At 37.5% G+C, this 14,597-nt stretch overlaps 1 protein-coding gene across 1 annotated transcript in view; it reads right to left on the bottom strand.

Annotated features, from left to right (window-relative positions):
- The window catches only part of znf385b (zinc finger protein 385B), a 207,368-nt gene extending 193,874 nt beyond the window's left edge, over positions 1–13,494 (bottom strand). The window contains exon 1 of the mRNA XM_060877038.1: positions 13,347–13,494. The gene's annotated coding sequence lies outside the window, so the exon portion shown is untranslated. The remainder of the gene's footprint in view (positions 1–13,346) is intronic.
- Between the last annotated feature and the right edge of the window lie 1,103 nt (positions 13,495–14,597).

Genomic DNA, 14,597 nt, shown 5'->3' with positions numbered 1-14,597 from the left:
GATTTATTGTTCTTTTTGTTTGTTTCTGTTTATTTTTTTGTTTATTTGTTTTATTTTTTTTAACTAATTCTTAATTGTTTTTTATAGAATTGCAATTGTATGATAATCAACACTTGTTCAAATAATACACCTATGCCAATAATGTATGAACTACAGTGAGAGAGAGAGAGCTAGAGAGAGAGATTGAGAGAGAGAGAGAGAGAGAGATTGAGAGAGAGAGAGAGAGAGAGAGAGAGAGAGAGAGATTGAGAGAGAGAGAGAGAGAGAGAGATTGAGAGAGAGAGAGAGAGAGAGAGAGAGAGAGAGAGAGAGAGAGAGAGAGAGAGAGATTGAGAGAGAGAGAGAGAGAGAGATTGAGAGAGAGAGAGATTGAGAGAGAGATTGAGAGAGAGAGAGAGAGAGAGAGAGAGAGAGAGATTGAGAGAGAGAGAGAGAGAGAGAGAGAGATTGAGAGAGAGAGAGAGAGAGATTGAGAGAGAGAGAGAGAGAGAGAGAGAGAGAGAGATTGAGAGAGAGAGAGAGAGAGAGATTGAGAGAGAGAGAGAGAGAGAGAGAGAGATTGAGAGAGAGAGAGAGAGAGATTGAGAGAGAGAGAGAGAGATTGAGAGAGAGAGAGATTGAGAGGTGTCCCAGCTCAGCTCAGCTCTAGTCAGCCATGCTTGTTTCCTGCACACGACCCATTACTAAACCTTACAGCTAAAACACACTCAGCACCAGATGGTCCTTCCCTGTGTGTTAATGCCTTTCTCTGGAAGCTGTGTGCAGAATCAGGATAGAACAGCCAAGCACTTGACTCATGTACGCTTTTTTCTGCTTACTAACAACACACACACACATACATATACATACACACACAGACACACACACACATACACACACAGAGACACACACACAAACAAACAAACACACATCTGGGCATAAAGCATCTGGGCATAAAGCATTTCTCCCATTTTCTCTCTCTCACTTTCTTTCACACACACACACACACACACACACACACACACACACACACACACACAAAGAGACACACACACAAATAAACACACACATCTGGGCATAAAGCATCTGGGCATAAAGCATTTCTCCCACTTTCTCTCTCTCACTTTCTTTCACACACACGCACACAGACACACACACATAACACACTCTCTTTCTCTCTCTCTCTCTGTCTCTCTCTCGCTCTGTTTTTCACACACACACACACATTCTCTCTCTCTCTCTCTGTTATTCACACACACACATGCACACACACATACACACACTCTCTAACTCTCTCTGTTTTACACACACACACACACACACACATTCACTCTCTCTCTCTGTTTTTCACACACACACGCACACACACTCTCTCTTTCTCTCTCTCTCTCTGTCTCTCTCTCTGTTTTTCACACACACACACACACACACTCACTCTTTCTCTCTGTTTTTCACACACACACACACATGCACACACACACACTCTCTAACTCTCTCTGTTTTTCACACACACACACATACACACACACACACACATATACACACACTCTCTAACTCTCTCTGTTTTACACACACACACACACACATTTTAACTTCCTAACCTGTAGAAAGAACATAGTGCTTAGCTTTGTAATTAGCAAAAAATCCAAAGAACAAAATTTACATCAACTTTACTTTAGAAGAAACTAGAAAGCAAACGCTAGAAGGCTAGGTGACGTTCTTACTGAGGAGTTGCCTACAACAGATGCTCTGCTCAGCTAACAAATGATGTTGTGTGTGAACACGTCAAGAGATCAGCGGTATCTGAGATCCTCAACCCGTTCATGATGGTACCAGCGTCTATGAGCTGACACTAAAACTGTATGATTTTCTATACTGTATGTTATCTATACTGTAGACTGTATGATTGTATAAATATATAAACAAGCAGGTGTATAGGTGTTCCTACATGTATGTGTGTGTTGTTAATGCAGCATAGAAAACTGCTTAGCATTAGCATTTAGCCACAAGGTTCTTCCAGAGTATTTTTGCTAAATAGCGCTCCCAGTCTTTTAATGATAGGGGAAGTGGTAGCTCACTGGGTAATGTGTTAGACTACTGATAAGGAAGCTGCCACTGCTGGGCCCCTGAGCAAGGCCCTTAACATTCAACTGCTTAGATGTATAAATGAGATAAATGTCGCTGTGAATAAAAAAGTCGCTTTGAATAAATCCGTCTCGCTAAATGCCGTAAAAGGAAATGTTAATAATTCCATTATAATATCAATACATAAATTACATTTTAACTAACATTTAGAAATACTTAGAGATTCTTCAGTCAAATCAGAACCAGATTATTAGTGACGTGATGTGACGTGACATGACGTGACGTGACGTGACGTGACGTGACATACAGCTAATTATGGTGACCCATACTCAGAATTCGTTCTCTGCGTTTAACCCATCCAAAGTGCACACACACAGCAGTGAACAGACACACACACAACGTAAACACACACCCGGAGCAGTGGGCAGCCATTTATGCTTCGGTTCGGTGCCTTGCTCAAGGACACCTCAGTCGTGGCCGGCCCGAGACTCGAACCCACAAGGGGTTAAGAATCAAACTCTCTAACCATTAGGCCACGACTTCCCCACAAACGTAAGTAGCGTCAGGTTGCTATGCTAATCGGTAAGGTCTTTAACAACCAATTAGTGTGTACATTTCTTTTTGCTGATTAAAGAAAAAAAGAAAAGGTTTGGAAAGTAGAGCAAAGCCAAGCAAAGCCAACCGAACGATTTTACAAATTTTACGAATTTTGTCGTAACCCACGACACCAACGTTGCCTTTGACATGTGTTCAAAAACTGCATGATTTTTCACACGTTTTTTTTGTTGAAAGATTGGCGGCATGGGTGTCCTGCTCTGTTTTTAGCCCAAGCTTAGCAGCATGACATTTCTGGTGTTTGTGTTTTTTTTTTATTTTTCTGCAAGATTTAGCAATAGAAATAGCACCATGGGTCCAAAGAAAGTTGCCTAAAATCGGCAGGTGCAAGAACGACCGATCTTGCTATAGAACAAGAACAGCCAGCATCCACCATAACCACAATCTTTGAGGGGAAGGACAAGATTTTGAGTGCTTAAAATAGTGAAAGGTACAACAGTGCTTTCATATACTAGTAATATTTTGGGGTGTTTTTTAACAATGGACATTGTCTGAAAGCAGATATATACAATTTGTAGATTTGTTTGTATTTATCTCTAATGAACAAGCCTAAGGCAACTAAGGTGAGGAATCTTTCTTCCCTTAGATGGAAGAGGAAGAAACCTTGAGAGGAACCAGACTCGAAAGGGAACCTCATCCTCATTTGGGTGACACTGAAGGGTGTGATTATCAAATCAAATCAAAATCAAATCAAATTTTATTTGTCACATACACATACATACAGGATACAATATGCAGTGAAATGCTTTATGCAACTGTCCGGTATATAAGCATAAAAAAATATATATATAAAAAGTATTAAAAAAAAAAGAAGCAAGAAATAATAAGAATAAAATAATAAAAAGTATAAACTATATAAGAAAACTATATAAAAATATGAAAATACAGATGAAGAAATAATGTATATACATATGCATAAATATACATATACATAAATGTGCAGTATGGTGTGTAAATAGTGTATAAAGTGGCACTGTGCTGTGCAAGTCCAGAGTTTAAAGTGTCCATAGAATGTCCAGGTGAAGTGTGGTGTGTAAATAGTGTATGGAGTGTATAAAGTGTATAAAGTGGCACTGTGCTGTGCAAGTCCAGAGTTAAAGTGTCAGTGACAGTCCAGAATTAAAGTTTAAAGATTATAAATTATTATGAATGCTAGAGGGTGTCAATTACCATAAACTCCGGAGAGTGTGATTATAAATAATGTCCTTTCTACTGTCCTATCTGTCAGCCAAACGTCATGGATGGATACGTGGCTGAGGCCGTTATTCTGTTGAGTGTTATTGTGTCTGTCATTGTGCTGATAGAAGAGAGCAGACTCTCATTACAGACTCTCATTAAAGAGGAGAAAAAAAGAAATGTTCATGCTCGATTACTTTTCAAAGCAATTTTTTTTTCAAAGCAAAAAGAATACATAAGACCGGTGGTGTGGCTGAAGTGTTTAAGGCTCTGGGTTGTTGATTGGAGGATCAGGGTTCAAGCCCCAGCACTGCCAAGCTGCCACTGTTGGACCCTTGAACAAGGCCCTTAACCCTCTCTGCTCCTGTGGTGCTGTATCATGGCTGATCCTGTGCTCTGACCCCAACCTCCAAAGAAAAGATGGAACATGCAAAGGAAGAATTTCACAGTGCTGTGATGTATATTGACAAATGTAGGGATTCAGTATCCTAGTGGTCAAGGTGTTGGATTACCAACTGGGAGGTTGTGAGTTTAAATCCTAGATCCACCGAGCTGCAATTGCTGGGGCCTTGAGCAAGACCCCTAACCCTCTATTGCTCAGCTGAATAAAAATGTAAGTTTCTGTGGATAAGAGTGTCTGCCAAATGGCGGAAATGTAAAAAAATTAAGACTTCTTCTATAATGTGATCTCACTTATTTATCAACGTTTTGTTAAAGAGTTAACAGAGCGATTAGTGGTGCTGTGTGATATGGTCAGAAGAGTCTGTGTGTGTGTGTGTGTGTGTTCGCGTGTGTGTGTGCGTGTGTGTGTGTGTGTGTGCGCGCGTGTGTGTGTGTGTATGTGTGTGCGTGTGTGCGTGCGTGCGTGCGTGCGTGCGTGTATGTGTGTGTGTGTGTGCGTGTGTGTGTGTGTGTGCGTGTGTGCGTGCGTGCGTGTATGTGTGTGCGTGTGTGCGTGCGTGCGTGTGTGTGTGTGTGTGAAGACCAGTAAAAAACAGAAATAAGATATAAGACGGAGACAGTGGTGTGACAGTGGTGTCGCTCAGGAATGCTGAGTGTTTGGGAAAGTAAGTCAAGATTACATCTGCTTAGAAGGAAAAAACTGCAATGTCCTCACCATGCAGGTGTGTTACCTCCAACTCAGCATATTTTCTTACACACACATATATACACACAAATATATACACACATACACACACACACAAATATCCAAGGAGTTTCACCTTTGCTGTTGAAGTTTTTGACCTTCATTAAAAAAGTTAAAAAAGACCTTTTAATAGTTTTTAAACGAGTCTTCCTGTGTTTGAGTTTTATTTTATGATATTTTAATTAATTCTTGCATCCATATCCTGTTTTCTTATTTTCTTTTCATTTATTTTCTTGTTTTTTTTGATAACTTTTAACAGTACATTTATTAGCCGCTTACTTCTCTTATATTTTAGCAATATTAATGAAATAAAATGTATTATTACTTAGAAATAAAATGTACTATATTACTTAAACAAATAAATAAATAAATAAAATGTCATTTATTATCTTGCTGTAAAACAGATTTTTTTATTTATTCTACTGTCTACCTTTTTTAAATATAAAGTTTAAAAATATTTGAACATTTTATTGATTTTTCTTTAATATTATTACTTTAAGTTTTCTTTTTACTTGTTTTAAGTTTTCTTTAAACAGTTTTCTTATTGCTGAATATTATTATAAAGCAATAAAAACAAAATGATGTCCATTATATTTTTATATCCAATGTCTTTCCTGTACACAGTGGAAATGAGACTTCTCCTTGGACACCGTGTACTCTGAGCCAAACCCACGATAAATCATCGTCTTTTTTGACAAATATCCAAAGAGTTGTTCATTTTTTCCTGGTTTTGGTGACTAATTCTACAAACACTGTTCTGTATGGGAAAAATGTCCTCTTTCATGGTTCAGTCTTTTTCAGAAAAAGTACCTCCTCGTGTTAATAGTGCTGCCACAGCTAATAAAACACTTCATAGGTGGGCAGCACAGACGGGAAAGAGTGAGACACTCCAGATTTAACACCCACCAGAAGTGGAGAAGGTGGGAAACGTGTCCTCAGGTAGGAAAGTCACAAGCCTCCATTACTCTCAGTTACTCACAGTCAGAATTTCCGAACGCGACCGAATTTACAAGACAGTATAAACTATAAACATATAGAACCTTCAGGGCACAGGGGGTAAGGGTATTTATTCTGGGGTATTTTATTATGGAGGAGTCAATAAAAATAAAGCAAAAGGACAAAAGTAGAAAACATTACTAAAACGGATTAGAATGTTGACAGACAGACAGAAAGACAGACAGACAGACAGACAGACAGACAGACAGATAAATCAACATAGACAGACTGACAGACAGACAGATAGACAGAGAGAGAGTGAGACAGAGAGAGAGAGAGAGACAGACAGACAGACAGACAGATAGATAGATAGATAGATAGATAGATAGATAGATAGATAGATAGATAGATAGATAGACAGACAGAGAGCGAGACAGAGAGAGACAGACAGACAGACAGACAGACAGCTAGATAGATAGATAGACAGATAGATAGATAGATAGATAGATAGATAGATAGATAGACACATCGACAGACATAGACAGACTGACAAATAGATAGATAAAGATATAGATAGTAGATAAATCAACAGAAAGACAGACAGATAGATAGATAGATAGATAGATAGATAGATAGATAGATAGATAGATAGACAGACAGACAGACAGACAGACAGACTGACAGACAGAGAGACAGATAGATAGAAAGAAAAACCAAAGTCTAAGGAAAAACAAAATTCTTGTTTTCCACAGCACAACATTTCCAAATTTATCTTCACTGAAGCTGGGTAGTTGAAATGTTTGCTTTTACTCATTCCTATCTGTCAGCATGTGGCTACAGTCACCAACTCGCCATCTCTCCCGAGAACAAATTATATGATTATGCTGCCTCTCAGTTAGCCTTGAGGAAGATTCGACTCCATAATAAACCTCAATGGAAGTCTTGACTATCCAGCTGTCTCTCTGGCATGCAGTGTTTAGGAATCTACAGTAACTTCTGCATCAAGTCAAGTCGATGTTTTCCTAAACCTGCTATCTGAGCCATGCTTGTGCTGCTTTAGTTTGGGAAAATTACATTTGGATGCATAGACATGTTCTAAAGAAATAAAGACAATAAAGAAAGTCCTAAATGTGGCCTCATACGTATATGTTGATTTCCACCAGTCTTGAGATTCTAGTATTTGAACTGGAATGTGCTAAAATGTACTAGAATCTGAGTATAAATCCTAGTCTAAAACACCAGACTCTCTATAAGCTGTATATTCACAGTTGAGTAAAATTTCGCTTGAAAAGTGCATGTTAGTATTCAGACCTCAGATATCACACTACAGAAACTTAGCGTAGCAGATGAGTGCCTGGTCAGCTTATTCTTTAAATCCTGGGTGTGTTTGAAAAAAAAAAAAAAAAAAGATTTCACACCCTCATCTTCATCAAGATCTACATTTACATTTACAGCATTTAGCAGACGCTCTTATGCAGAGTGACTTACATTTTTGTATTTCAGTTTATACACCTGAGCAATCGAGGGTTAAGGGCCTTGCTCAGGGGCCCTGCAGTGGCAACTTGGTGGACCTAGGATTCGAACCAATGACCTTCAAATCAGTAGTCGAACACCTTAACCACTGAGCTACCACATCTAATCATAATATTAAAAAAATAATAATAAATAAAATGTAAATAATGATGTGCTGGATCAGGTGCTATTTTACAAGTTTGCTATATTTCTAATAATGAGTGTGAAAAAACTAAATAATAAAAAATAAAATAAAAAAAAAATAGAATAAAAACTAGAATTACCTAGACATGCATACAACCTTATATATACATATATATATATATATATATATATATATATATATATATATATATATATATACACTCACCGGTCACTTTATTAGGTACACCTGTCCAACTGCTCGTTAACGCAAATCTCTAATCAGCCAATCACATGGCAGCAACTCAATGCATTTAGTCATGTAGACATGGTCAAGACGATCTGCTGCAGTTCAAACCGAGCATCAGAATGGGGAAGAAAGGTGATTTAAGTGACTCTGAACGTGGCATGGTTGTTGGTGCCAGACGGGCTGGTCTGAGTATTTCAGAAACTGCTGATCTACTGGGATTTTCACACACAACCATCTCTAGGGTTTACAGAGAATGGTCCGAAAAAGAGAAAATATCCAGTGAGGGCAGTTCTGTGGGCACAAATGCCTTGTTGATGCCAGACGTCAGAGGAGAATGGACAGACTGGTTCGAGCTGATAGAAAGGTAACAGTAACTCAAATAACCACTCGTTACAACCGAGGTATGCAGAAGAGCATCTCTGAAAGCACAACACGTTGAACCTTGAGGCAGATGGGCTACAGCAGCAGAAGACCACACTGGTACTAGTAAGGTGTACCTAATAAAGTGGCCGGTGAGTGTGTATGTATGTATATATATATATATATATATATATATATATATATATATATATATATATATATATATATATATATATACACATGCACATATATATGTATGTTATTGGCATAACAGTATGATTATTCAAAGTAAACAAAGTATTCAATTAAAATATTTTTTTTTATTATTCTTTTTTTTTTATTATATTTTAGTGTGGACGGCAAAGTAAGAATTTCATTATGCAGGGAAACAAGCTTTCTGTCTGTGCATATGACAATAAACACTTTGAATACTTGAATATATATATATTATTGGCATAACAGTATGATTATTGTAAATAAGTACAGATGTGTGCAAATACTAGGGACATGTTTTTTCCAGATGCTCTATCCCATGCATGTTTCAGACAAGTGCTAACTTCGAACTTCTGGCAATCTCAGAAATGTACATCTACACACAGGTGATTTTAATGGGAATACAGAGATAACAGTAAAGTTAAGTTGATGTGATTCTGTCTCTAGTCTCTATCTGACTAGCTAAATTAGCTGTGCAGTGCTGCCAGTGAAAGTGTGGCAAATGGTTTACATGGCTCACGGGTCTGGCTTAGGGCCCCAGGGAGGTCAGGATCGGCTCTGTACAGGTGACTCTGAATACAATAAGTTACCCAACAATATAAAAATACTTTGTTGTCAGCTCTATATTTTGAGCATTTATAGTGAATAGGAAGCTAGTGAGGTTTATATAAAATCAAAGCTGAACACAGTACATGCATGTTTGAGTAGAATATGTGCAATTAAGCTAAATATCACCAACATGAAAGCATTACTGTGGGAAAATAAAAAAAAAACGTATCGTCATTTATGAAAAATGATTCAATCATGATACTAAGATGTGGAAGCCAAGTCGATTACCAATGAGAAGGTTTTGAGTTTGAATTCCAGGTCCACCAAACTGCCATTGCTAGGCCCTTGAGCAAGGCCCTTAACATTCAGTTGTGTAAATTCAGCTAAAACATAAGTCTTTATGCTCTGGATAAGGATGTCTGAGGAATGCCATAAATGATACCAGTATAGTTTTCTAGTGACATTTTTCATTTTTGTCTCTTTGTTTTCCTTTTAAATGGAACATGTGACACTCCATAGGTTTATTAATATTTAGTCCATTGCTACATCTTCTAAATCTTGTAAAGATGCAGTTATGGAACTCAAACACAAAGTTATTCCAGTTGAAAGGCATTTTTTTAAACAGCACTCTAACAAAGGTAAAATCCTTCACATGCACAGAGCGATTCAGAGCTACGTCCTCCACCTCCAATGACAACGTCTCGGATATTTCGTCCTGTTCGGGAATGATATTCTCCCACAAACCTCAGTGACACTATATTTCTGGTCAGCTCCTTGGTTTTATTTATATGAGTGAATGTAGAGCATCACAATTATTCGTTTACTCTAAACTGCGGTGAGTTTCTGCGTCCTTGCTTGACTTCCCTCCAAACTGTAATCTGATATAAAGCTCCAGTGGAAAGGACGGCAGTCGGCCTTGAGAACATAAAGATCGATGTACGTGAGCTATTCAGGGAAATGTACAATGATATAATGTTCCCCGGAGAAGGATTTAGACCATATATTCTATATATATATTTATGTGGCTCAGCGTTTTCCCCGGCACATGCTGACACTGGCACACTGAGAACTTGTAAGTAGGACATTATTAAATAGCAGTAAAAAAGAAAAAAATATTGAAGGAGGAGAGGAAATAGAATGATTAGCATGATGAGTAAATATTTGCAATTAGCACACTTTTCAAGCTGCCTTCTCTGCAGGGGAACAGGAGGTACCGTAGGACAGCAGGTCAGGGTCAAACATCTTCGTTTCAGAAGCCTAGGGTAGGCACCGTACGTGAACCTGTTACTGAAAACGTCGCCAAAGTTTGTCTTGGATTGTCTTCTAGCAGGTTTAGAAAAAAAAGAAAGAAAGAAAGAAAAAGAGTAGTCGCTTTTTCATTTCATTTAATTGGAGAAAAACGCTTCAGGACATCTCCATCATTCTAATGGAAGATTGCTTATTCTATTAAATACACTTTATTTATCCCCTGAGGGGAAATTCTCTGTGGGAATTGCATTTATTAGCCCTGGATAAAATAGGATTGACTTTACATGCGGATCATGTGCACGCGATTTTCTTTTCATCTCTCCTCCTGTTAATCAGACCACTTCATCTACTGTCAGTTGAACGACTCTACAGTTGTTTTTCTTTTCCTACGCGTCTGAATACAACAAACAATTCTGGGCTTGGTTGGGGCGGAGCTTATAATCACATGTTTGTTTTTACAGAAGATTTCCTTCCTTTTATAAATTTTTATGAGGTAACAACACTCAAGTGACAGAAAAGTGCTTTTTTTTAGATGCATGGCATGTCATCAAGCAAGAACACCTGAGCTGATATTCAGTTCATTGTACAGGACATTGACCTCAAAAACAGTTCTCTCTTTTCCCAAACTCCAAAACCTCAAAAATAAGGTATGAAGTTAATCAACATCAGTCCTGAGCAAACAGATTTGGTAGGAAGATTCTAAAAAAAAATGCATGCGTAAATGTACAGTTTTTTAGAAACATACTGAACAGTAAAAAAGGTGGAGCCTTGGAGGAATCTTTCAACATCTTCAACCTGGTTTGGATTATAGATACACTTTTATATGCGTATTGCTAACACCAGGAGTGGGCTGTCATTTACTGTAACTCTACGGGTATAAAACCGCATTCTATTCATACCCACTGCAATATTACGCAAGGATTAAGTTTCTAGAAATAAATAACTGAGCACTTGTATTACTCTACATTTCTCATTCATTTAACTGTAGATACCAAATCTATTAGCTAGATGAATGGTTCACACTCACATTATTTTAAATTAATAAGCGATTAACAAACTAACAAGTGTCTGTGTAAATATCACACCAAGCTAGCAAACTAACATTGGACCAGCATGTATTTTGGTTTATTTCTGGCTGCTAGATCTTTCTACAAGGCCCAACAGTGCCACTGGAATCCAAGTGAGGATTTAAATGAGCCTGGGTGTTTATTGGTTCTTGTGGCCCACGGGAACGACATTGGCTAGCTAGCTAATATTTGTAAATCTGCTTCAAGAGTAATGAAATTAAAAGGTAATCGCAATTTTAAAATGCAAGCGCAAATGTAAGAAATAGATCAACTTTCTATTCTGTATGTCACAAGCTAGCAGGCAAGCGGCAAACAAAGCTAGCTAATGTTGGACTCAATTCTTAGTGAACAACTCCCTCGTCAATTGTACGAACTTTGTGTTTTATAACTAACCATTGCAATGTACGTTTTCTTCTTTAATTTTCACCTCAGACAGAGAGTGTATGTAAATTGTTATTTCCGCTAGGTTTGACACATTATCACTTCACGGATGCTTTGCAGAGACAAATGAGCTGACAAACAGCTCATTGGAGCTTAAAGACCAAAGCAAACAGTGTTGGTATAAATGACACACAAAAACAATAGACTTACAGGAACAAGATGTTATTGGCTTTGCTTTGACATTTCAAGTCTGAGAGTGAAGATCACTAAATTGAGAAAAGTGACTAGTGAGCTACATAATTAATGCTAAATTTCTGGAACCGTGTATCTCTGATTAATTTCACAGCAAATACAGCCAGCCGCTTCTCTAGATAGAGTCTGGGCTCATCAGAGGACGGCGTCAGGCTTGTTTTAACATGATCTTACGATCTGTACCAACTTGCACTTAAGGAAAATCATTTCTAATCATTTGTAACTCATTTAATGATAGTTTCTCTGGTTTGTCTCGAGGTTTCGTCCTCCAGTCATCTCAGAGAGTTTTGTCCTGGCCACACTGCCTCTGGCTTGCTAATTTGGGTTACATTTGAAATGTATAACTTATATCCTGGACTGAATTGAAGTTAACCACTAATCAGTTTATTTCACAAATTTTTTGTCACTTCTGCTGGAGGAAAAATCTTTTCTATCCATTTACCGCTCTAATTAATGTCCATTTTAGATTGCTGCATGAGTACAGACAATGTTACAATAGGCTTCAGTAAGTTTCAATCAGGTACTCCAGATTACTTTTCAGACTTTTCACAATCCATCTTTCAGTGTAAAACCTGAAGCTGTTAGAAATATATCAAGTTTAGCTTTATACACAACTGAACCACTGTGCAGCAGCATACACAAAGAATAGTACAAATATCACCTTTGCCATATCATCTGTGAATTGTCAGAATTTGAATGTTGTTTCGATGCCACAACTGGGAGTCCAAAGGAGAAAAATTGTTGGTGTTACTCTCTCTCCTTTCTATCAGAGTGACATTATAAAATCCTAACCATCATGTATGTGGAAGAGGGCAGAAAGAGGGCACTTTTCTCTGGGTGTTTAGCTGCCATGTGACATGGTGGTGGTGACTGGCTTCACATGTATCTGAGAATCTGAGAAAATACATACCCTTTACCATCCCCAGCTGGATTTTTACCCATTTTTCTCCCAGTTTGTTCATTTTATACTAGTTAGCACTTCTTCATCACAGTTAGCTAGAGAACAAACTGGGAGAAACCTTGGTAGAAATCTGCCTACAAACTGGTGGAATGAGCTTGGAAATAATGGTGAAAAATTCCTAGATAAACAAGTGCTTAATTTCTGTTAAAAAAGCTAAAAAATAAATATAAATGTTAAAAATAAATATAAATATAAATATATATTTAAAAAAAAAAAAAAAATATATATATATATATATATATATATATATATATATATATATATATATATATGTTTAAAACTAAGGACTACTTTTAAAAAAAATGAAATACTCCAAGAAAAACACTTGACAGTACACTTGGTTTACACTACAGTTGACTTGTCACTTTATGCAATGTGCAATATGCCTCTATATTCGTACAATATGTACAATATACGTTTCAGCTGCCACACAAAATTTTGTTGTATTGTATACAATGACAAAATCTTACTTACCCAGCACTATACCACTGTTCAGATTAAGCCCATAGAGACATTATAAACTCAACCAATTTGAATAACTGCCGCTGTTACCACACAACAAACACTCCAACAAACAGTATTATAACACGATCTGATTACGGAGTGTGTTCATGTGTGTGTATGGCAGTGCTAATTCTTAAAGGCAGCAGGGAGTGGAAATGGCCAGGCCTCAATATCAATAATACACAGCAGAGGAAACAGAACGTTCCTCAGCATGGGCTGGAGATAACGTAATCAGAGAGAGAAATGTGTGTGTGAGTGAGGAAGGGAAGAGACAGAGAGAGGGAGAGCAAAGGAGAGAGAAACGTAGCGTTAAGGATACAGTGACCTTGTTGAGGGACACCTTAATTAACCTGATCTGCTTGCAAGGCGAACAAGCGTACAGAGGAAAAAGATGAATTATTAAAGAGGCTCTGAAGATAAAGCCTCCTAAAGAAGGACACTTATCAATCACATTACACTGATACAATGTGAAAAGCAGGGAGGTGATTCACAGACCTTATCGGCCAAATTAAACGATTACAGTGTCAAGACAAATAATTTAAAAACTCATAAGCAAGACAGTTCTCTAGTGAAATCAATAAAGTAATCTATGCAGAAAAACATATTACTGAAGAGAAATGCATTAAAAGTAAGGAATAAAATACTTTTAGAGTGTGCTGTTGTAAGAAATAATCAATTTTGCATACACCCTTTTTCAGAATGACTAGCATCTTATTTCATTTCATACACCTGAGCATTTACAGGTTAAGGGCCTTGCTCAGGGGCCCAGCAGTGGTAGCTTTGTGAAACTGGCACTCGAACACATGACCTTCTGATTGGTATTCCAAAACCTTGACCACTAAGCTACCACATCCCTCAATAATAAGTAATAATTATTTCTCTAAAGCTGCTTTGAGACAATGTCCATTGTTAGAATTGCTCTACAAATAAATTGAATTGAAGTGAATTGAATGGAATTGAATTAGCATTACAGGGTGGTCTGATGCAGCCAGATGTAAAACCTGGAGTCATTGTTACCAGCCCAAAGGTGATCGCATTCCAATAAGAGCACATTTTGAAGTGTACTATTCTTCTTATACACTGTGAAGTCATTTCAGTTAGGACCACTTGAGTCAAAATAAAGACAATTCTTTGACATATTTAAATTTTTTTTTTTTGCAAGCTTATAAAATTTACATTTGGCGGTATGGCTCTGTTCTGAATTCCCCATCCTTTTCATGA

Source organism: Tachysurus vachellii, chromosome 8, assembly GCF_030014155.1.
Source record: "Tachysurus vachellii isolate PV-2020 chromosome 8, HZAU_Pvac_v1, whole genome shotgun sequence".
NCBI lineage: Eukaryota > Metazoa > Chordata > Actinopteri > Siluriformes > Bagridae > Tachysurus > Tachysurus vachellii.
The sequence above is the reverse complement of the archived record's forward strand: the minus strand, read 5'-3'. Positions and strand labels throughout refer to the sequence as shown.